Here is a 24,287-nt window from a genome sequence, read left to right on the forward strand (position 1 = left end):
CTAACTTTGCTAGAGGTGTATATTTTGACCTACAAGTTTGTTAAGCTTCCCCCTCTCCCTTTAGTCAATTTGCATCTTGATCCAAAATGCCCTATTTACTATTTTATTTTATTGTATTACTAGGATGGCCTGTCCAGCCCAAGTGAATCGTTTAATACATGGGTAGGCAAACTAAGGCCAGGGGGCCGGATTCAGCCTAATTGCCTTCTAAATCCGGCCTGCAGATGGTCCAGGAATCAGCGTGTTTTTGCATGAGTAGAATGTGTCCTTTTATTTAAAATGCATCTCTGGGTTATTTGTGAGGCATAAGAATCCATTCATATATTTTTTTCAATATATAGTCCGGCCCCCCACAAGGTCTGAGGGACAGTGTACTGGCCCCCTGCTGAAAAAGTTTGCTGACCCCTGGTTTAATCGAACAAAAGATTTGCTCTCCAATTCATTTTTTTAAATCAAATTTACAAACACATTATGCAGAAATTCAGCCTTTTCAAAACAGGACCCAAAATTTCCATAGCTGAAAAAATTGGTGTTCAATACAGGGAGGGAATGGGGGACGCGGGTGGCGCTGTGGGCTAAAGCCTCAGCGCCTAGGGCTTGCCGATCGAAAGGTCGGCGGTTCGAATCCCCGCGGCGGGGTGCGCTCCCGCTGCTCGGTCCCAGCGCCTGCCCACCTAGCAGTTCGAAAGCACCCCCGGGGGCAAGTAGATAAATAGGTACCGCTTACCAGCGGGAAGGTAAACGGCGTTCCGTGTGCGGCTCTGGCTCGCCAGAGCAGCGTTGTCACGCTGGCCACGTGACCCGGAAGTGTCTGCGGACAGCGCTGGCCCCCGGCCAATAGATGTGAGATGGGCGCACAAACCCCAGAGTCTGTCAAGACTGGCCCATTCGGGCAGGGGTACCTTTACCTTTACCTTTACAGGGAGGGAAAGACAGGCGTTTACTGCCTTATCAGGGGCCAGGGCAGCGACATCTGCCCCAAGGCAAGGGTATCACCTGTTTGAAGATCTGCTGGCTGTAACACACTCGGATCCACTGAGAAACAACAACATTCTGGGGTGGGGGTAAAGCTTTTCTCTGTTTACTTAAAATACCATCTTGATCCAAAATACGCCACTCATTGGTGGACCTGAACTATCACATGAATAGGTCTGGGTACAGGTTACAGTGGTACCTTGGTTCCCAAATGGCTTAGCTGTCGAACAAATCGGCTCCCAAACGCTGCAAACCTGGAAGTCAGTGTTCCGGTTTGCGAATGTTTTTCGGAAGCCGAACGTCCGACACGGCTTCTGTGGCTTCTGATTGAGTGCAGGAAGCTCCTGCAGCCAATCGGAAGCCGTGCCTTGGTTTTCAAACGGTTTCGAGAGTTGAACGGAATCCCGTAACAGATTAAGTTCAAGAACCGAGGTACCACCGCACTTGGAAGATAAAGACGCACAGACCACTCAGCCACATAGCGAGCAATGATGTTAAGCTCAAAACTGTACTCTCCCAAATATTTTAAAGGAATTCTGAAGTGCCCCGAGAATGAGGCTGAAAAAGCGGAAGCCTCTTTCACAGGGGAAGTGAACTTTGTAGAAGGTGGAGGACAGGTTCCAGCACAAAGTTTGAAGTACAAAGAACAAAGATTGTATCAATCTGATAAGGAATTTAAAGAATGGTGTATGTCCATTGCACAGATTATCAGTTTCTGAACAAACAACACATGAACAACTGATGTGTGATCACCTAATCTTATCTCTCAAGGATGTGTGTTACCTTTCCCTTATACTCAAAGGAGTTTCCAGACTACACAGCAGCTAATCCAACTTGTGGAATCATTCGCTCTGGATTTCTTGCAGATATAAATGCATGACCCACATATTTTCAAACATCCATCTCTCAGATTTACAGTTTGTATTTTTAGGTGTACGTTTTACAAAATTTAGGTGTGCACCAAAATAATAATAATAATAATAATAATAATAATAATAATAATAATAATGTGTGAAGAGGCCCTGAGAGCTTAAAGGCTTTGAAACTCAGATGATCTGCAGAACAGGGTATGAAATCACACATTCCCCTTCCTTTTGTATTGCTGTCTTTCTGCAAGTGTCCAACTATAAAGCATAGGGCAGGTTTAAAGCCCTGTGCAGAAACCTCATTACATTACATTAATTCCTGTTTTCAGCTGGACGTAGACAGTTGATGGATTTCTGTTGCTTGCTTGCAAAACTGCCATATGGTGAAAACCACAACTCCTTAATAATATGATTGTCACCTGTCATGTTTTACTGATATATGTTTTTATAACGCATGTGGGTGATTCCCCCCCAAGTACGCATAGTAAATTGCTAGCTTATTCTGAGTCCTGAAGATGTACTGCATTCAAACATGGATGGAATTATTTCTTTTTTATATGTTGCCTTGAGATCTGAATTCTTGCTGCAGAGGAATCTATATTATGCTTAAAGTGTCTCCAGACTTAAATAAATCTATGCAAAGTGTTTCATTTTGTAGGCATGGCATCTTTGCCCATTTGTTTGGGAGCTGTGTATGCAATAAAGAGGAGTGGGTTTAGCAAGACCATAATGTCTTTTTGTATGATGGATCGCAACAGCCTGGGAATATGATATTGCACTCTGCTTATCATTCCGCAACCACAGCAGCCGGCCAACGCTACACTTTTATAACCTTCTGCTTATAGTAGAGAGGTAGGCACCCTTAATGGTAGCTAGCTAGGAAATCACAATGGAGAAGTCTTACTATGTGCATAATGCTGGTGCCCCAGATGAAGAAAATCGATGAGGACAAAGCATTGATCTTCTCGCAGAGTGCAAATGCAGTTAGCTCTGAAATACTCTGCTGGGGATTTTGTTATTAAAGCCATTTGATTGCACAACATGTTTGCTAACCAAGTTTTTATCATGCAGCACCTTACTAGGCTAAGCTTGGATTCTCTGTGTGTGTGTGTGTGTATTTTTCTCCCAAAAAAAGAAAAAGAGGGTCGGGGGTTGTGTGTGTGTGTGTGTGTGTGTGTGTGTGTGTGTGTGTTTTGGCATATGCTCCATTCTACTTTTTGCATGTTTGCTCAAGGCTAGACCAAATTGCCTTTTCTTCAATGACATTTCACAATGTCACCAAATATATGATCATCTCTCTGAAAGCAGTATGAATATGAATCATTTCAGGAAAAGAAAATCTCCTGCTGTGATGAATTTTATGTTCTTCTGTGTGAGGTGGTCAATTTATTTTCTTTTCCCCTTCCACCGTTGTTATTATTATTAAAGTAGTAAATGTGACCACGCATAACCTGAAGGGCTTACCATATAGACAGATGCGCCTTTTTATTTATATGTGGTCTATATTTCATGCTTGTCAGTGAATTATTATTTTTTAAAAAAATAATGTACAGCCTTCCCAACGGTGGGAAATAAATCAAGTATTTTAAAAGTGATTGCAGATGATTCATTTAGTGCTGTCATAAGAGAGTGTTTTCTTTAATGAAAATTTATATCATTTCCTCTCATGCTGAAACTCCAAGGTATACATTTATATTGAGAGGTGGAAAAGGACTGACATGTTCAGGGCTAAATGCTGGCTGATCTTTGAGAAATAAACTTGTCTTGACTAGTGAGGTATAGTCTTGACATCACTGAATTCACTAAGCTAGGTTTTTCCACGTTGAAGTGTTGCTTAAACAGGGAGCAACTGAAGGTAACCTTTGTAGTGCACAGTAGCTGGAGGGAAGAAAACCTCTGGGTTTCCAAATGTTGCTGGACTGATACCCACTGCTTCCCTTGCCATCCGCCATGCCAACCCTCAGATAACCCAACAAAAGCGTAAAACCATCCTACAATCATTAGGCATTGCTTGTTATAATCACCACTAAAAGCTTTTTTAAACTTTGCCCTTAAGAGCGTACACATATATTTAGTTGGTTTTTATTATGCTGCCATCCCAAAGGCCATCCCAAAGCGACTCACAATAAGATGATAAACAGCATTGTTAAGCACACAGTCAAAATCAATACACTATTTAAGTCCTTAAATATAAAAACCAAACAAGCGGCAGGTAATAAAACCATATAAGATTACCAGAGCCAGCCCTCCTCACTCCCAGCACAGGATCAATATACCAGCCCAGCTTGCTTTAACCAGAAGTTGACTGGAAAATAAAGTTCTTTGGGGCTTCCTTTAAATAAAGGAAGCAGAGAGCTAAAGCCAGTTTTCAGGGAAGGGAGCTGAAAAAGACCTATACCACATGCCTACTGGTCTGATTGTATCTTCCATACCCTCCAGCATTTCTCTGATGAAAATAAAGATGTTCTATTCAATAATAGCAATAATACCATGGATGTTTTAATATTACAGTGGTGCCTCTAGTTATGAACTTAATTTGTTCCGGAGGTCCGTCCTTAACCTAAAACCGTTCTTAACCTGAGGTACCGCTTTAGCTAATGGGGCCTCCAGCTGCTACCGGCGTGCGGTTTCTGTTCTCATCCTGAGGTAAAGTTCTTAACCCGAGGTACTACTTCTGGGTTAGCGGAGTCTGTAACCCGAAGTGTTTGTAACCCGAGGTACCACTGTATTATTCTTTCTTTTTTCTTTTTCTCTCCCCCCCCCCGGGGATATTATTTGTATTTCGGTCTGTGTGAATGATTATTGTTTGTTTGTCTGCTTATGCAATGAATAACTTTTTAATTATTATTTTTTTAAAAAAATACCCCACCCATCTAACTGGGTTGCCCCGGGCACTGGGGGGGGGGGCTTCCAAAATATATAAAAACATAATAAAACATCAAACATTAAAAAACTTCCCTATACAGTTCAGATGTCGTCTAAAGGTTGTACAGACTTATCTCCTTGGCTTGGGGGTCACATAACTCCATACCCTCCAACATTTATCCAATGAAAATAGGGACATCCTAAGGAAAAGTGGCCCCTTCATGGATCACTGCCTTGCCGTGGCGAAGGGGCTTGAAGAACTCAGAGAAGCTATGAACTACGCCGAGCAGGGCACCCAAGATGAACAGGTCATAGTGGAGAGTTTTGACCAAACGTGATCCACCTGGAGTAGGAATCGGCAAGCCACTCCAGTATCCCTGCCAAGAAAACTCCATGGACAAAGACAACAGGCATATAAAAGTTATGACACTGGAAGATGAGCCCCTCAGGTCGGAAGGTGTCCAACATGCTACTATGCAAACTATGGCAAGTTCTTAAAGAAATGGGAGTGCCTGATCACCTCATCTGTCTCCTGCGAAATCTCTATGTGGGACAAGAAGCTACAGTTAGAACTGGATATGGAACAACTGATTGGTTCCAAATTGGGAAAGGAGTACGGCAAGGCTGTATATTGTCTCCCTGCTTATTTAACTTATATGCAGAATTCATCATGCGAAAGGCTGGGCTGGATGAATCCCAAGCCGGAATTAAGATTGCCGGAAGAAATATCAACAACCTCAGATATGCAGATGACACAACCTTGATGGCAGAAAGTGAAGAGGAATTAAAGAACCTTTTAATGAGGGTGAAAGAGGAGAGCGCAAAATATGGTCTGAAGCTCAACATCAAAAAAACGAAGATCATGGCCACTGGGCCCATCACCTCCTGGCAAATAGATGGGGAAGAAATGGAGGCAGTGAGAGATTTTACTTTCTTGGGCTCCATGATCAGTGCAGATGGTGACAGCAGTCACGAAATTAAAAGACGCCTGCTCCTTGGGAGAAAGGCGATGGCAAACCTAGACAACATCTTAAAAAGCAGAGACATCACCTTGCCAACAAAGGTCCGTATAGTAAAAGCCATGGTTTTCCCAGTAGTGATGTATGGAAGTGAGAGCTGGACCATAAAGAAGGCTGATCGCCGAAGAATTGATGCTTTTGAATTATGGTGCTGGAGGAGACTCTTGAGAGTCCCATGGACTGCAAGAAGATCAAACATCTCCATTCTGAAGGAAATCAGCCCTGAGTGCTCACTGGAAGGACAGATCGTGAAGCTGAGGCTCCAATACTTTGGCCACCTCATGAGAAGAGAGGACTCCCTGGAAAAGACCCTGATGTTGGGAAAGATGGAGGGCACAAGGAGAAGGGGACGACAGAGAATGAGATGGTTGGATGGTGTTCTTGAAGCTACTAGCATGAGTTTGATCAAACTGCGGGAGGCAGTGGAGGACAGAAGTGCCTGGCGTGCCCTGGTCCATGGGGTCACGAAGAGTCGGACACGACTAAACGACTAAACAACAACAAGGAAAAGTGGAACATTTCATAGATCAAATCAGAAACCAGGACAGCTTCTGTAAATCTGGAACTGTCCTTGGAAAATAGGGGCACTTGGAGAGTCTGATCTTGTGGCTGTTTCCAGATATGTTTCTGCACCTGTATTCATGCGCACGTGGACTTGTATCCCACATATGTGTTCACACAAGTACTGCTTCGGATACCTCTACTGGAAACCACTGCACATCAAATATGCTACAGTAGTGGTATCTCGGTTTGTGAACGTAATCCATTCCGGAAAATCGTTCGAGTTCTGAAATGTTCGAAAACTAAAAACCCAATAGCCGACAGCTAGTCCTTCAGATCTTGCACTCAGCAGAAGCATGTGGCATGTTCAACTTCCAAGGCATGTTCGAAAACGGCGTTTGAAAGCCAAAATGTTCGTCAACGGAGTCATTTGAAAACCGAGGTACCACTGTATTGCAATGGACACAATCACTTTAGCCACATCAAGAGTAGCTCGCTTAATTTTTTTGGGGGGGGGCTGTTACCAAAAACAACAAAATACATGACAATATTATCCTGCTGTCTTAGAGGAATTAAAAAGAACCATGCAATTTGCTATGACTAAGGCATGTATTTATGCAAAATGGTGAACGGTGAGCAAAATATTGTGTCTATTTTACAAAAATGCAAAGTAGTGATGATGCAAAGGCTAACCAGCCCACAGGGCCTGGGCCATACATGAGCTTTAGCGGTTTTCATCAGTGATATAGAGATGAGCAACTAAATGCCTTATATGGAATTTTGGAGAGATCGTGCTTAAATTATTAGTCTACTTGCGTTCCTTTATTAAGAGAGCCGGTAGTCAGAGTGTTGGGCTGCGTGACCTGAGAGATCCCAGTTCAAATCCTCAGTCAGCCATGAAGTTCCCTGTGTAAACTTGGGCTAGTCACAGTCTCTCAGCCTAACCTACCTCTCAACCTTGTCATGATAAAATGGGGTGGGATGGGAGAAAACCACATACACTCCCTTGAGTTCCTAGGAGGAAAAGTGGAATATGAGTATATAAAGAAATAAAGAATAAAACAGTGCTTTTTTCCCCTGGGGGCACACAGGGGTATGCATTCCCCTAAACATTTTGTGAATCTAAGTTTTGCTTCATTGAGGGGCAGTATTTCAATATCAATAGGAAAATGAGTAGGGACATGGATGGCGCTGTGGTCTAAGCCACAAAGCCTAGGGCTTGCCGATCGGAAGGTCGGCAGTTCGAATCCCCGTGATGCGGTGAGCTCCCGTTGTTCGGTCCCAGCTCCTGCCCACCTAGCAGTTCGAAAGCACATCAAAGTGCAAGTAGATAAATAGGTACTGCTCCAGCAGGAAGGTAAACGGCGTTTCCGTGCGCTGCTCTGGTTCGCCAGAAGCGGCTTAGTCATGCTGGCCACATGACCCGGAAGCTGTATGCCGGCTCCCTCGGCCAATAAAGCAAGATGAGCACTGCAACCCCAGAGTCGTTCACGACTGGACCTAAGGACTGTGGTCCCTTTACCTTTACCTAGGAAAATGAGAGTACCCCTGTGGCGTTCACACAGGGCCCCTGGTTGTTTCAAGGACTATTGACCCTGCACCACCACGGCTTATCTCTTCTACTGCCACCAACCAGGTTTCCCCAGTAATATATCCAGACTCAGTCAGGTTGTAACGTATTAACAAAGATTCCAGTTAATTGTGAATGCAAACAAGTTTTAAATACTTTGAAACACTGTAATCCGATTCACTCTTTCTGTTTCCCCTCTGCCTCTAACTCACTCTGACTCCTATGCCTCTCACCCACAAGAAACCAACCGAACTAACTGCCAAAACCCCTGTGTTGAGCCTTAAACACAGTTTAAGGCTTTCTTATTGGTCAGCCTATTAACCCTTTCTCTCTCTTTCCCAGTATGACATCTCCATAATGAGTGGGCAAACGCCACAACCCCTAATTATTATTAATTTTTTTAGAAAAAAGCACTGAATAAAACAAAAATAAATCTGTTCATTTCTTTACACTTTCCCCAGCCAACCATGCCATCACGCTCACTCCTCCCAAGCTTCTAAAAGCGCTCTTTTCCAAACCAATATAGAATGTTGTCTTGCCCTTCATGAGGATAAAGGCAGCAGACGGTTACAGAAAGACACACTCAGCATCCTCTTAAATTTGAGAGATCTGTGCTAACGTCACTTGCTGAATCACCTCCGCTCTGTCTCGCCTTCGCCGCCATCCTTTATCTCTCTTGGCTCCTGTATATGACCATTTGTCAGTAAGCTATAATATTGTTACCGCTTCTGCAGTTTTAGTAAGAATATAACCGTGAAGAAGCTTCTTAGATTCCTGGTTTTGTGCTTGAGTGGTGAGCAGCGCCAAGGCAACCAAAGAGCACAATTTCTTTGGCTGCTCTGCATAATTTATCCGTGTGGATTCTGCCACATGTGGTGAATTTGGAAAGCCTCTTCCTCTCCATAGCTTTGCAGAATATCAGGGGGCTGGCACAGTTTGTACATTGTCTTCTTCCTCTTTTATTCTTTGGTGGTCACTTGTAAGATTGTCTTCCATAACCACGGTCTGAGCAGTCAGTCCGTAAGTGACTGTGGAGGCCAATTCTGGATCCACACATCCTTCCACAGTGGGGACATAGGTTTCCAGGCAGGAGTTGATCACGGTGAGGGTTTGACAAACATGCCTTCCTCTTAGCTCGTTTCTCCTTTTCACCCCGAGTTTGTGCTTCTTCTTCTTCTTTGGAAATATTTTTTATTTGATTTTTACAAATATAAGATTATAACAATCCAAATACTGCCATGTAAATGAATCAGAACAAATGTTCAATAAAGATCAAATATAGTCCAACCGTCATGTAAGTTTTGTGCATGCAAATCAGGGTGAATGCTGTATAAACATGTCTTCTAGAGTATCCCAGTTTAGACCCTAGCAAAATTCTAGTTCCTTCAGCGGTTGTTACCAAGCGCTGTCTCCTGACTTTTGGGATTGTTACTGTAATAGCCCATTTTCCAGGGATGCTATGAGACAGTGAAATTCTATATGCTTGTTCACACCCTTGGGTAACTTTCCATATAGCTCTACTCTCTTGCAGCCAAAATGGGAACTGTGTGCTTTTCAGAAAATAAACCAACTCCACCCCCTGCCAGCATCTCAGCATTTCTCTGCATCCCTACTGGAGTCAGTTTAATTATTCATTGTGAACTATCTGAATGTAGCTCTGTTCTTCACTCGTGAATTGCTTGAGAAATGATCCCAATTTTAAGAAAATAGACCTTATGCATCTGTGCTGAATAGTTTAATGTGAACAAATTTCAGCCTATGGCTTATTCACAAAAGGGCACTTAACACTGTTTGCTATTCACTATTCATGGTGTCTGTGTGTTTGCTCATCTGTGTGAGATGTTATTATTGCTTCTGCGTCTAGGTAGACCGGGAGCACATTTTAAAGGCAAATATTAACCAGATAGATATATACATAAAGGAAACTAGTGGCCTCCAGTTTAGGATTTCCAGATAATTTACGACCTGCCTTTTACTGAAAGCAACAATAACATGAGAAAACAAAGCTATAAAATATACAATTAAAGAGTTGTTTTGTTTTGGTTTTTTTAAAATCCTATGGGAAGGATATGATTTTTGTCATTACTTCAGTGACCACTAATGCTGGTTTAACATTTGTTTACTTCAGGCATTTAGAAAGAGAATGTGCTTATATAACGTGTGGTCTTGCCCACAGCATTACTGCCTGGACTTACCTGGGTTTTCTTTTTCCTCCTTTTTGACGATGGGGACAACATTTACCTGCCTCCAGTCCGCAGGGACCTCACCTGTTTTCTAAGAATTCTCAAAGACTATAGGCAGAAGCCCTGAGATTACACCCACAAGCTGTTTTCATACCCTTGGTTGCAGCTCATCAAGCCCTGGAAATCTGAATTCATTTAAAGTTGCTAGGTGTTCCCTTACCACCTCTTTTGCTATCTAGGCTGCAAATCCCTGGTTCCATCATTATTCTGTTATCACCAAGCTGGGCACTGTGTTCCTTTGGGTGAAGACAGAGGCAAAGTAGGTGTTGGAAGAGTTCTGTCTTCTCTCTGTCACCCAACAGTATTTCTCGGTCTTCTCCATGCAGAGGACCTACCACTTGCTTGTTCTTCCTCTTGTTTCAAACATGGCTGAAGAAGCTTTTTAAATTTTTATTTTTAACCTCTCTTTCAAGTCTGAGTTCATTCTGAGCTTTGGCCTGCCTGACCATATCTCTGCAACTGTTGGCTACTACAGTGGTACCTCGGGTTACATATGCTTCAGGTTACAGACTCTGCTAACCCAGAAATAGTACCTCGGGTTAAGAACTTTGCTTCAGGATGAGAACAGAAATCGTGCTCCGGCGGCAGCAGGAGGCCCCATTAGCTAAAGTGGTGCTTCAGGTTAAGAACAGTCTCAGGTTAAGAACAGACCTCCAGAATGAATTAAATACTTAACCTGAGGTACCACTGTAGTGTATATTCTTCCTTTGTCATTTCGCCTTTCTTCCATTTCTTAGACATGCCCTTCTTAAATCTCATCTTATCTGTAAACTCCTTATGCAGCCACCCCAGTTTCTTTAGATACCTCCCACTTTTCTTTCTTGTTGGAATTATCTGCATTTGTTCCTTCAAGATTTCCCCTTAAAGAAGGCTAGTTTCTTCACACACACACACACACACACACACACACACCTCTATCCACTAAATAGGCAAGGAAGAGGGGATAGGTAAAGGTAAAGGGACCCCTGACCATTAGGTCCAGTCATGACCGACTCTGGGGTTGCGGCGCTCATCTTGCTTTATTGGCCGAGGGAGCCGGTGTCCAGCTTCCGGGTCATGTGGCCAGCATGACTAAGCCACTTCTGCTGAACCAGAGCAGCACACGGAAACGGTGTTTACCTTCCCGCCAAAGCGGTACCTATTTATCTACTTGCACTTTGACGTGCTTTTGAACTGCTAGGTTGACAAGAGCAGGGACCGAGCAATGGGAGCTCACCCCGTCGCAGGGATTCGAACCACCGACCTTCTGATCGGCAAGTCCTAGGCTCTGTAGTTTAACCCACAGCGCCACCCGCGTCCCTCGCAAGAGGGGATATCAGAGTTCAGAGTTCAAAGACATATTCCAGCCAGGCAAGAACACACAGGGAGGGTGCAAAGCATAGGTGGTGTGGCTTGGAGAGAGTCCTGACACAACTAGCAGCACAAAACTAATACATTTGCAAAGGTGCTACACTGCAGTAGCAAGCACCCAGTCCTCATTGTAGCAGAATACTATGCACAACAGCTTCTTGGCAACTTTTCTGTTTTCTATACAGTACTGCCAGAGCTCTTTTGCAGCATTCTCCCTTTTGCAGAAGATCCAAATTCTGCAGGAAGGCAACGTGTGCCCTTGCTGCAATTCCGTCAATGTCATGTGTTTAATCTAGTCTTCAACTTCAAGTCGGCACCGTCACCTGGAGAGAGTGCTTCAGGACTTAACAGGATTACAGCTTTAAATCTCAGATATTGTATATTCTGAATCTTCAAGGTGTTATGGAAATATAAATATGGGCACCTCTGCCGCCGCTGCAGCTCCTCTCTGCGAAAGGGATTTGATCTGAGCTCTCCGTTCCTCCACCCCTTTTCTCGCTGAAATATGCATGACATCATTGTCTATTTCCAGCTTGTTACATTAATCAAAACCTACCCTGCTTTGTAAAAAACGGGTGTCCTGCGACTGAGGCATTTGAAATGCAGAGCGCTTGCAAGCAGCTGCTGGGAACCATGAAGGAAAAGAGGGCAGGCTTGAGCGAAGCACAAATTGAATTTCAAGTGACTGAGCAGCCTCTTTATCTTTTGGTGACACAACCAGGAATTGTGACTGCGTTCTTCAAGGCGATGAAACTTCGGGCCACGGTTCAATCACTACACAGTCAGTATAGCCTTCCCAGCAGTCTTTCCGGGACCACTGATGAGTATGACCTTTGGGGTGTGTGTGTGTGTGTGTGTGTGAAGAATACACAAAGCCTTGATTTCTGCACAGTTAAACTCGACAAAAGGGAACCCTCCCATGGAACTGAACCACAACAAAGAGGTTGCCTCTGACTAAACACGCACATGTACATTTAATGAAAGATGCACAGCGCAACCCTGGGCATGTTGATGCTCAAGGAAGCCTTTCTTCCCGGCTCATGCTTTTGAGATTGTGACCCTGCTGGCAGGGACTTTTATTTACACTGTCTTGTAAAGTGCCTAATGCATATTTTGTGCTTTAGCGATAATGGATAAATAAACGATTCAGTTCTTCGTATTCTTACTTCATCACCATGAAGTGCAAAGGATTGCAGCCTTTTAAAAAAAAGGGACTCTGGATAAGCTCACTGCATATTTTTCAGTTATTCTGTTGCATTTTGGGGGGTGTCTTGTTCCAAGAACATATTCTTTCCCCCTTGGTGTTTTCAAGTGACTGAGACCCCAATTCAACAACAACAGATGCCTAATACAAATTTGGCCCTTTGGAAATAATTGATCGATAAAGGCTTCAATCCTTTGTATTATTATTTCTTCATCTTTACCATGAATTGCACAAAGGATTGCAATAGTTCCACCCTTTTTTGAAATGGACGTCAGATAAACTCACTGGATGTTTTTTTCAGGTTTTCTGTTGCATATTTTGGGGTACTATTCAATATCCACCTGCCTTTCAGTGCTCTCAAGTGAATAGCTGTCTAGGAGTCCAATTCAACAACACCACCTGCCCTCTTCTAGTGGACAAGCAGTGAGAGAATCCAAGAGAACATGCCCTGTTTTCCTGTGTAGGTCATGGTGTAGATTGTATCCAAAGGTAGAGGTCATGGTGAGAATGTGAGTCCATTCTTGAAGGACGTTCACTGAAGGTATCTCACTCAGCAACTTCCTCCATGAAAATTCCCAACCCAAGAATGGTAAGCGAAACACCAGTGGACAATAAAAGAGGTTCAAAGACTCTCTCAAGGCAAATCTCAAAAAATGTAGTATTAACACTGACAACTGGGAAACACTGGCCTGCGAGCGCTCCAGTTGGAGACCAGCCTTGACCAAAGGTGTCATGGGCTTTGAAGAAGCACGAACTCAGGATGAAAGGGAGAAACATGCTAAGAGGAAGGCATGTTTGGCAAACGCTCACCATTATCGGCTCCTGCCCAGAAACCTATGTCGCCACTGTGGAAGGATGTGTAGATCCAGAATTGGCCTCCACAGTCACTTATGGACTCACTGTTAAGACTGTTCATGGAAGACAATCTTACTCAGCTATGAGTGATCACCAAAGATAGTCCATGCAAATTTGGAGTTTGCACTGACACTCCCTGTTCATGGCCAGCGAACAAAACCATGACTCTTAGCATTGGTTATCACCATACATGGCTGGTGGGCTGGGATCTGTTGGTGCTTCATGAATTCTGCAGGCTTGGCCTAGTGCGGGCTGAATCTTTGCACCCAGATCATATACATGCAGTCTGAAGCTTAGTCAATACTCTTCATTGCTTAGGATTCTGCTTCCCATGCAAATTTAAACTCTAGACCACATCTGTAGGCTGAGTCATGCCTCTGTGATGTTCATATAAACTAGGTCTCCATAATCCACTAGTACAGGGTTTCCCATGCTTAGGTTTCCCAAACTTGGGTCTCCAGCTGTTTTTGGACTACAACTCCCATCATCCCTAGCTAGCAGGACCAGTGGTCACGGATGATGGGAGTTGTAGTCCAAAAACAGCTGGAGACCCAAGTTTGGGAAAGCTTGCACTCATAGCATTGCAAGCTTTGCCTTCGGAGCATTCCCATGTATTTGAGCCTCAGCAGATGAAATGACTTAAATTCAGACGGGATGACCTTTTCATTGAGAAGCAAAGCACCACCCTAGGGGTACTTGGGTGTGCATCCTTCCATTCACTGTTTTGAGATGTATATTTATCCGTGCTTTTTGTGTGCTTTTAAGACCGCGGTGTCAGCTTCTCCTTTGTTACTGTTGCTGTTGTTGTTTGTCTTTGGCTCTCATTAATTGGCTTCAAGTTGCAGCTTGCTGGAAACTGGAGTGCAAAAATTTCAGTCATAACAAAACGTTGTCAGTATGATTGGGTAAGCAAATATTCATTAAAACCTCAACACTCCGCTCGATTCCCCGAGAACTTGTTTGGTTTGGTTTAAATAGCGAACTTAATCTCGGCTGAAACAGTGTTACATTCGCGGCTTGTCATCTTTGGGAGACTCGATTCTGGATCTACATATGTGGGAGTCAGTACCCTGGGGATAATATGTTAATTACAAAGCCAGGAAATCATGTTCTGCATCGGATTGGTGAAAAGTCTTTATTAACTGCTTGGAAATAGTTAATTCTTCATTAGTCAGAACACTGAACCAGAAGCTGCTACCTATGAGCCATTGATTGGAGTTTATGGAAGCAATAACTTCCCTGGAAAAACATTTGTTACCTCACTTAATGACCATATTTTAGACGATTAACCTTTCAAGGGAGGTCAACCAACAAAATGGATGTTAACTGCTTGTAACAACCGATATCTTGGCAATGAATATTCAGATGCCTTTAACATTATATATGCCCTCTCTCTCTCTCTCTCTCTCTCTCTCTCTCTCTCTCTCTCCTAACCCCTGCAAATCTTTTAATGATAATGGCAAACTTAGTGTGGTAAGTTTTTTCTCATCCTTAAAAACATAGGGCAGCATTTGCAGGCTTTGAGGCACATGCAATGCTATGCAAGCTAACACTGCCCTGTTCTTTAAAATGTTACATGTTCACCACTTCTGAGAGAAAGCGTGAATATATGATCAGACTAGGAATGGGGAAACCCATCTTAAAATCCCAACCCCATCCTCATGTTGATAGTTGAGTTGATTTAGCATAAAGTGTGGGCCCTTCTCCATTGGTCTGGAACACAGATAGCTGTCTTGTGCAGTGGTACCTTGGTTCTCAAACACCTTGGTACTCAAACAACTTGGAACCCAAACACTGCAAACCCGGAAGTAAGTGTTCCGGTTTGCGAACTTTTTTTGGATGCCATGCCGAACGTGCTCCGTTTTGAGTGCTACGCTGAGGTCTGTCTGTTTTTGCTATTTATTTTGCGTTTTAGTGGCTTTTTTGTTTTGTTTTTGTGACTGTGTGGAACCCAGTTCAGATACTGATTGACTGATTGTGTGACTGCAGCATATTGTTTATTGCTTTCATTTTATGGCTCAGTGCTCTCATTAGATAGTAAAAATCTTGTTAATTTGCTGTTTTAGGGGTTGTTTGAAAGTCTGGAACGGATTAATCCATTTTGCATCACTTTCTATGGGAAAGCGTGTTTTGGTTTGGGAACACTTTGGTTTTGGAACGGACTTCCAGAACTTTATTGAAACTTAACATATATACATAATAACCCAAATTCCCAATGATTACCTCACATAAAATATAATATCTAAATTACAACAGCTACATAATTATACACTTAATTATAAAACCCACCACCCACCCTCTACTTCTCTCCACAGCAATTTGACGACTTTATATTTCTTTCTACCTTTCCCCCTTGCATTCTATAATAAATTATTTTTGTTAAATTCTGATTTTTCCTTTTTTTTCTTTATTGGTTTTGTTATTGCTTACATTTTTTATTCTAAGCCTATTAGCATGTCTTTTAGAACAATATTTTGACATATAATCTTCAAAATACTTCCACTCCATTCTTAATTTTTATTTGATTGATATCTTATAATTAATTAGTTAATTTTGCCAATTCTATATACTCATTTAATTTACAAATCCACTCTTCCTTTGTTGGTGTGGCCTGAGATTTCCATTTAGTGGCAATCACTGCCCTGGCAGCTGTTGTTGCATATAAAAAGATTGTTTTCCCCCCATGAGTCTTTTAATAAGCCATTTGAGTATAGAAATGGATCACAAGAAAATTGCCATCTCACTTTGGCTTCTGTAATGCATACTTCATTTTGGCGTAGTTGTACTTACTGAGTTGTTGCTGCCAGAAGGGTGCAAAAGTAGTGGTTTTTTAGGAAATGTACTCAAGGGTTACGTTACATTACTGGGGTGCCTGTCGACCATCATAATTTTGTGGGAAGGCTTCAAGTGCAACCCAGAAATGTAGGCGTACTCTATTAAAGTAGATTAAAGTCTCCCTCATACATCCCGCCCCCTTTTAAGAAAACAGATTTTTTTGTGGTTAGGAAAGTGATGACAAAATGCATTAAAATGGATGGGATGAATGGGGACAGTGCTTTTCCCCCTAAAAATAAATAAATAAATGTTTAGGCATATTCTCATTTTGACTAAAGAAAATCACGGGAAAGGAAATGAAGCCACCATCGGAGGAGGTAACAACAAAATTGACCAATCACCGTGCTGGATTCCAATTCCTACTTCACACATTAAACGCTCGCTTCTGTCTGAGACTCAGGATATACCATGACAGAGAATGAGACCGCCATCGGGCATAGCAATGGAACTGACGATTCACCGTGCTAGAGAAGAAACAAACAAAAAAATTATTATTATTTTAGTTTCTTCTCCCATTAAATTCACAAAATGTTTAGGGGTATGCGTACCCCTGCATCCCTCCAGAAAAAAGTCACTGAATAGGGAAATGTGTAAACAAACCACAGGCAAATCAGAATGAATGAAGAATAAACAGGTCATCTGGAGGAGTTTTTGTGCCACACCTTACAGCATTGGGATCAGCCCCCACCCCAATCAGAATCAACGGATAACTGCTCTGTAATCCATAACATAATCCATAACACTGAGAAATAAGGATAGTTTCAGCTTTCTATATTTCAAATATGGATCAGTTTGTGTTCTTGGATCTTTGCCTTCCATGGGATGAGAAGAGTTTCCGTTGTGTTTCAGGAATCACCGTACTTTTCTGTCTATAAGACGACCCCATGTATCGGACGACCCCTATTTGTGGGGGCTCAAATTTAAGAAAATGGGGGGAGATGGCACAGAGTTGTTGAACTTTTTAAGGGGGGGATTGGTGAAAATCACTCAGCCGCACGCATTGCTAAATCCGCCTCCCGTCTGTCCCATCCAATCAACAACACTCAGCCAATCAACACCACCCATTGATGCAGCAACGAATAGCATGCAGAATAGCTGCTGACAGCCTCGGCAGCAACCAATCAAATGTCCACCCTATGCACTACCTGTGTATAAGATGACCCCAACTTTTTAACATGATTTTTCCAGAAGAAAAACAGTCTTATACACGGAAAAGTACAGTATGTAGCTGTGAGCTGGGACTGTGTCAGAAGACCTGCACATGTGTAGCAGAGGATTTGAATAATTTCTCTCTCTCAAACTTAATAAATAAATAAAATTCTTCTGTAATGGCACTGGGAGGAGGATATCCATTTAGGCAGACAGAACTCTGGACCCCAAACCATTTCCAAATCCTGCTGCTTTTAGAGTGCTGCACAGCATAAGCAGAACACACACGATGCCATTTGATTTCAATCAGAGTAATGGCTTTTGCCTCTGAATAAGAAAAATAATGGCGATGATATTATTAGCTGTGTACAACTATTTACTAGCTTAACTGAAGCTTAGCTGAAGGAGATCTAACTAAAGGAGTTTTAACGAAAACAGCACATTCATCGAGTAGAAAATAAATAAAGTACTTACGCTGGAACCATCTAGTCATAATATTCCGTTAAATATAATATGTTTTTGAATATAGTGTGTAATAATTAGGACCTACATGAGAGACATGTTTTAATTTGTTGCTGGGATCTCCACCCCCCCCCCGGCATTTTATCTATTTGTATAAATTTAAATTAAACATCTCTTGGATCACAATAATAATTTACTATACATGTTTAATGCTTTTTTTCTTTCTTTCCAAAAATCACAATGCAATGACACCGGTGGCCTAATTGTTTTTAAAAGCTCCTTTCCGTGATAATAAACTAGCAAGGCACACATGGTTGTTAGATCAATAACTGTAATGACGCAAAATGTATCTGCTAAAGAGCTTCATTATGGCTTCTGTGTCTATTGACAGAGCAGACACCAGATCCACTTTATCCTAAATAATTTCCCTCACTGATGGCTGCTTCTCCTACTGTGGGGCATTTTATATGTGTCTTGCTTCTTTAAGCAAGAATTCTTAAAGCGTTCTAAGTTTTCATCCTGTAAACAAACTTGAGCGAATTCCGGCCAGGTTCAAGTAATAAAAAATATTATTAGCAGCGACATGAAATTATTATCATTCACAGCAACTGGGTTTCTTATTGCTTTGCGGATCTATTCTGTCTCTCTAGTTTATAGTTGATGTGTATTGTTTCTTCATTTATTATTTTGCAATGTTCTTGGGTGTTCTTCATGTTCACCTCTTTTTGTATGTTATTTGTGTTTTGATTTTGATTTTTTTTTTCAATTGTATTGTTTTGCTGCTTTGCTGTTTTTCCTCCCTGGGCTCTTTCAGTGGGAAGCTCTTGGCAGAGGAAAGTTAATATTTAAATCATTCTTATTTAAAATATTTCTGGCCCATCTTTGTGGATAGTGCCCATCTCAGGTGGCTTACAACAGTAAAAACCCAACTTTTCACCACACTAACTATCCATAGTCCAAGCCAGAAGACATTCATCAAGGATAAGCAATCAGATTTATTTATTTACTGATTTACTATACCACTTTTCAGGCAGATCTCACAAAGTGGTTTACATAAGATTATTACAATAATAAGTGTCCTGAAGGAGTGTCTCCACCCCCATCATCTAGCCCGGACACTGAGGTCCAGCTCTGAAGACCTTCTGGCGGTTTTCTCACTGCAAGAGGTTACAGGGAACCAGGCAGAGGGCCTTCTCAGTAGTGGCACCCTCCCTGTGTAACGCCCTCCCACCAGATGTCAAGGATATAAACAACTATCTGACTTTTAGAAGACATCTAAAGGCAGCCCTGTTTAGGGAAGTTTTAAATGTTTGATGTTTTATTGTGCTTTTACTTCTGTTGGGAGCCGCGCAGAGTGGCTGGGGAAACCTAGCCAGATGGGTGGGGTAATAATAATAATGATAATAATAATAATAATAATAGAAAGAAAAAATGACAATAAGACGGGTAAGATAACTTGTTTGTTCTTTAAAAAGCTGTTATTCTTTCTATTCTCCTCCCCTCGGGGGAAATTGTGGCAGTTGAAGGGAAGGAGAAGCTACAACCAGAGCGGTCAGATCTTCCTCCATCCTATCAACACCTCATGGTAGAACAGCTTGGCAGTTTACAAAATATAATAGCAGCAATATTTAAGCTATATTTTTCTGGCATTTCTGGTACCCAAATGTTTTCCATTAAATTCCATTTCCAGTGCAGCTGTACACCATACCTGCCAAGTGCCCCCGGAAATCCTGGGTGGTTTTTATTTTTGGCATGAGATTGTGGCAGCCATTTTGGCTGCTGCGCTCTTGCCCTGGAAAAAAGACTTTTTTCCTGGGCAAGAGTGGGCAGCAGAAGAAGCTGTATCGGTGAGTAGAAGAAGAAGAGTTTGGATCTGATATCCCGCTTTATCACTACCAGAAGGAGTCTCAAAGTGGCTAACATTCTCCCTTCCCTTCCTCCTCCACAACAAACACTCTGTGAGGTGAGTGGGCCTGAGCAGCTGTATGTGGAGGATTGGAGACGCGAACCCGGTTCCCCAGATTACGAATCTACCGCTCTTAACCACTACACCACACTGGCGCAGGTCATGCGACTTCCCTGGGAGTGTGCCCAGGAAGACACGTGTCCCGGTTTGGGGTCTCCAAAAGTTGGACAATGTGCTATACCTGCCTACTCAGAAGATACCATACAGTGGTATCTTGGTTCTCGAACTTAATCCGTTCCGGGAGTCCGTTCGACTCCTGAAAGGATCGGAAAACCAAGGGGCAGCTTCCGATTGGCTGCAGGTTTTGCGGCGTTCGGGAGCCGATTTTTTCGGGAGCCAAGCTGTTCGAGTACCAAGGTAGCACTGTACTTCCATGTAAGTGGACATAGCAGGGATTGGGACCTCCAGTCCAGGGGTCTGTAACATGCAGAGGGCCACTGAATTGGGCACGGTGACACAACAAAGGTACTGAGGCCTGTGGGTTTGTGCCACCTATACCTGTGGAGATTTCTTCTGCTACAGGACCCCTGTCCTCTTTTTTATCTGAGCACCCTACTGTGAGGGTGATCCTGCCCTCAGAGGAAGGGTAGCATTTAAATAGAAATAGCATGGTTACCCTTCTAACGATGAGATTCTTTGTTCTTCTGATGTGGTGACAACTCTCATCAATTAGTAAAATGCAAAATATATACATGCAACAGTTATTAGTGTGTTTTAAAACTGGTTGGTGATTATTAGTGTTCAGCGAGTAATGAACTTCTATGTCTTGCTTCTGAAAAAAAGAAGTCTTTCATGGTTTCTGTTCATCCCATATGGCGCTCTGATGAGCTTACACTCCTTCTTAAGTACTTGGGTATAGCAAAACAAGAACAAAGCTGAAACAAAGTGAGTCATATGTGTTTGTCTTTACTTTCACTGCATGAGATAATGTGGAGGTGTTAATTACAAGACTTCACTGAGTCTTGACTAATAACAGTGTGCAAACAAATGGATGTCAGCCTCAGCTTCAGAAAAGCTTCTACTAATAAGGTAAAACTAGCAATTAGAGCTGACAATGAAGTAATACTTTGCCTTGAATATTCATGTGTGAAGTTCTCCTTTTGATTTGCCTCTGCCTGTCCAGATGGAAACTAAGAATAGGAACCCACACTAGTTCCCTTAAAATGATTTAAACATCACTCGGTGCACTAGCACATTGGATTAATTCCCTCTTTGTACTAATGCGCTGACCCCTGGCATCAAAGCAGACGTACCATGTTCGCGAAGATTTCCCCAATCTGTGACCCTGCAGTAAGAGAAACAAATTGAATTCCTAGAAGAAAGACAACAGTGACCGGATAAAATCACTAACTGTGTGTATGAAATGCAATTTGTTGTATTTACATTGTACACTCGCAGCTGCTTGGGATGCAATGGGGAGGTGCAAATATGATTATTCGACATCCGCCAGTTTCCATTCCTACCAAATCAGTTCTGATATGCTTCTTGACGTCCACAAGTTATCTTCCAATGTTGGATGAATACACACAGAAACTGCCTACTCATCAAATCTATTCCAGGTTCCTGAATTAAGAATTAAGAACAAACCCAGCGATCTGACTGATAAGGGTTGTAATTTTATAATCAAGCTCATTTCTCAATTTCCATCCTTTTTTATTTTTTTAAAAAACCCTTTAATACCATTTTCTTTCACTATATTCTAATATTCCTTCAAGCTGACTGCTGATAATAGCTTCAGATAGTGCTTTGTAAGTTATGAATAGATTGATGATACATAGCTTGCAATCCTATACCCACAGACCAAGGATAAGCCTCATTGTGCTCAATGGGAACCATACCCCAACTTCCTTTCCTAATAGTAGGAATTCAGAGTACATCTAATGCATCTGCTTTATCTATGCATTGCCAGGTGCTTCCTCCATCACACACACCTGTATCAGTTGTACCTGAGCAGTCAGAAGTGGAGGAGATATATGTCTACATTGCTCTAAGCAGGAATCTCAAATCATGTTCTCGTACCTTCTGCATCAACTGATTAGAAGGGGGAGCACAGCACTTCTACTGAATTCTACTCAAAAGTAAGTCCATTTGAGTTCCAATTGGGTTTACTCCACAGATAAGTAAGAAGAAACAGCTTATAGCACATAACTTAGTCAGGTTGAAACAATTCCCAAAGTTCCCTGGGAACTGGCATTGATTGTTAAACCACCCTGGGATTTGAATTCCTATGAGGGTTGTCTCCTACACCCTTAAGGAACTAGTTTCCAGGGTTTATGGGGAGAAGCCATGAGTCTTTCAAGTCGGCTTATGCTGTTTTAAATACATAGTACACACAGGGCCTGAGATTTGTTGAAAAGTGCCCGATTTACCTTAATGAACCGACCTCCATGGGAGCTGGCACACTAGATCACACTCAGGTTGTATTCAGACATGGGGACTATTGTGTTTGCTTCTGGGATGCCGGTGGCACTGTGGTCTAAACCACCGAGCCTCTTGGACTTGCTGATTGGAAGGAATCCCCGTGACAGGGTGAGCTCCCATTGCTCTGTCCCAGCTCCTGCCAACCTAGCAGTTCAAAAGCACGCCAGTGCAAGTAGATAAATAGGTACCACTGTGGCAGGAAGGTAAATGGCATTTCCATGCACTCTGGTTTCCATCACGGTGTCCCGTTGCACCAGAAGCGGTTTAGTCATGCCGGCCACATGTCCCGGAAAGCTGTCTGTGGACAAACAGACCTAAAGCAAGATGAGTGCCACAACCCCACAGTCACCTTTGACTGGACTCAACTGTCCAGGGGTCCTTTACCTTTACCTTTTGTGTCCACTTTCCTGATTATAATGCAAGTGCTTCTATCCCAGGTTCTAACGTTCCTTCTACACTGCGTTACCTGCTGCACTGCGGCTATATGATGAATATACTATCATGTCACACTCAACTTCAAATGGTGGGAATGAACTTTATGCTGGGATGTGACTCCAATCCTTGCCATCTATTCCAGTGTAACACATACCCCTCACACAATTTTCTGGTTTCATAGGGTTGCAAACTCCCCAACCCAAGCAAATAACACAGAAATGAGCACTAAGCTTTGACTAACATTGTGCTTGTTTTCCAGAGGTGGTTTTTTTATGTCATGTGAAAGATCATATAAAATGTGGAAATTATTGAGTAAGGAAACATTGGGGAAATGGGAAAAAGTGCTGCCTGGGTGCAGCCTAATCCAGTGCTCTGTGCAAACAAGCTCTCTATATGATACGTTTTCTTTTCTTTTCTTTTCTTTTATTATTTTATATAGTGCTTTTCAGTATGCAACCGCTCAGAGCAGTTTATAAAATTGGAAAATGTGATGGTCTCAGTTCAGATTGATACAATGCAACAGAACAACAGTCCATTTAGAAAACCACCTAACCTCGTCTGCATAAATATCCTAACGAGCCTGGTACTGGTAAATTTAATACTTGTTGGTTGTCACAGAACTCAGTGGCTCTGCAGAATGTGGTAGCTAAAAACCAAACTTCAAACACACCAATCCAGCAGTCAAATTTTAAAGTGGATGCATATAAATAAATATATCTATATATAAAAGAAACAGCCCTTCCGTTAATTATATCTTGCAGCAGGTGAAGGCTGTCGAGGTAATGCATTACTACACTATTTGGAAAAACTACAGTTCTAATTAGATGAGCAAATAAATGTTCAGTTCAATTTATTAATATAGCTGTAGGCCTTGTTGCAATTTATCTCTCATTTCTGAGACCAATCCATCTCGGGCTGGAAATCATTGTGGTGAAGTAACAGGCTTTAATAATGGATACGGGCAGTGAATTATTCATGGGGAGGGGAGCAGGCCCTGATGCTTTCCACTCACTCCTTTAATTAACTGTGAGATGCTGAGGAGTCCTAGAGTGAGCCTAAGCTTTCCTGGCTTAGCTTCCCTGGAAATGTGAATCTCTTACAGCCACAAAGAGCTTTCTGTTTGTCAACAGCTTAATCACCCCCAGCACAATCTTCACGCAGAAGTTACTCAGCAGCTGTTCTTTCATTTACCCCAAATTTATTTGCTGCTTGCAGGAAGCGTCTCTGAGAAAAAGAAAATGTTTTGGAATGGTAATTAAATTCTGTGCTAAAGTAGTCCCGCTCATTATATAAAGGAAGAAAACGTAGCCATACATTGCTTTGAAATTTTGGTCTGGATCAGATGTAATGGGAAACCATGGTTTTCTGCTATGTTTCTGAGAGCCATGGTGGGCCTTGCGTGAACCACCTCCCCTTTCCCTTTGTTTCTCAGTGGAAGATATCAGAAGCTTCTGCTTCCAGTTCGTGTACTACTACTACTACTACTTTGGCCAAGTAAGATTGTCTTCCATGAATATGGTTTTAATGGTGTGTCCGCAAGTGACTGTGGAGGCCAATTCTGGATCCACACA

Source organism: Podarcis vaucheri (genome assembly GCF_965113315.1).
Source record: "Podarcis vaucheri genome assembly, chromosome: 11".
NCBI classification, from domain to species: Eukaryota; Metazoa; Chordata; class Lepidosauria; order Squamata; family Lacertidae; genus Podarcis; species Podarcis vaucheri.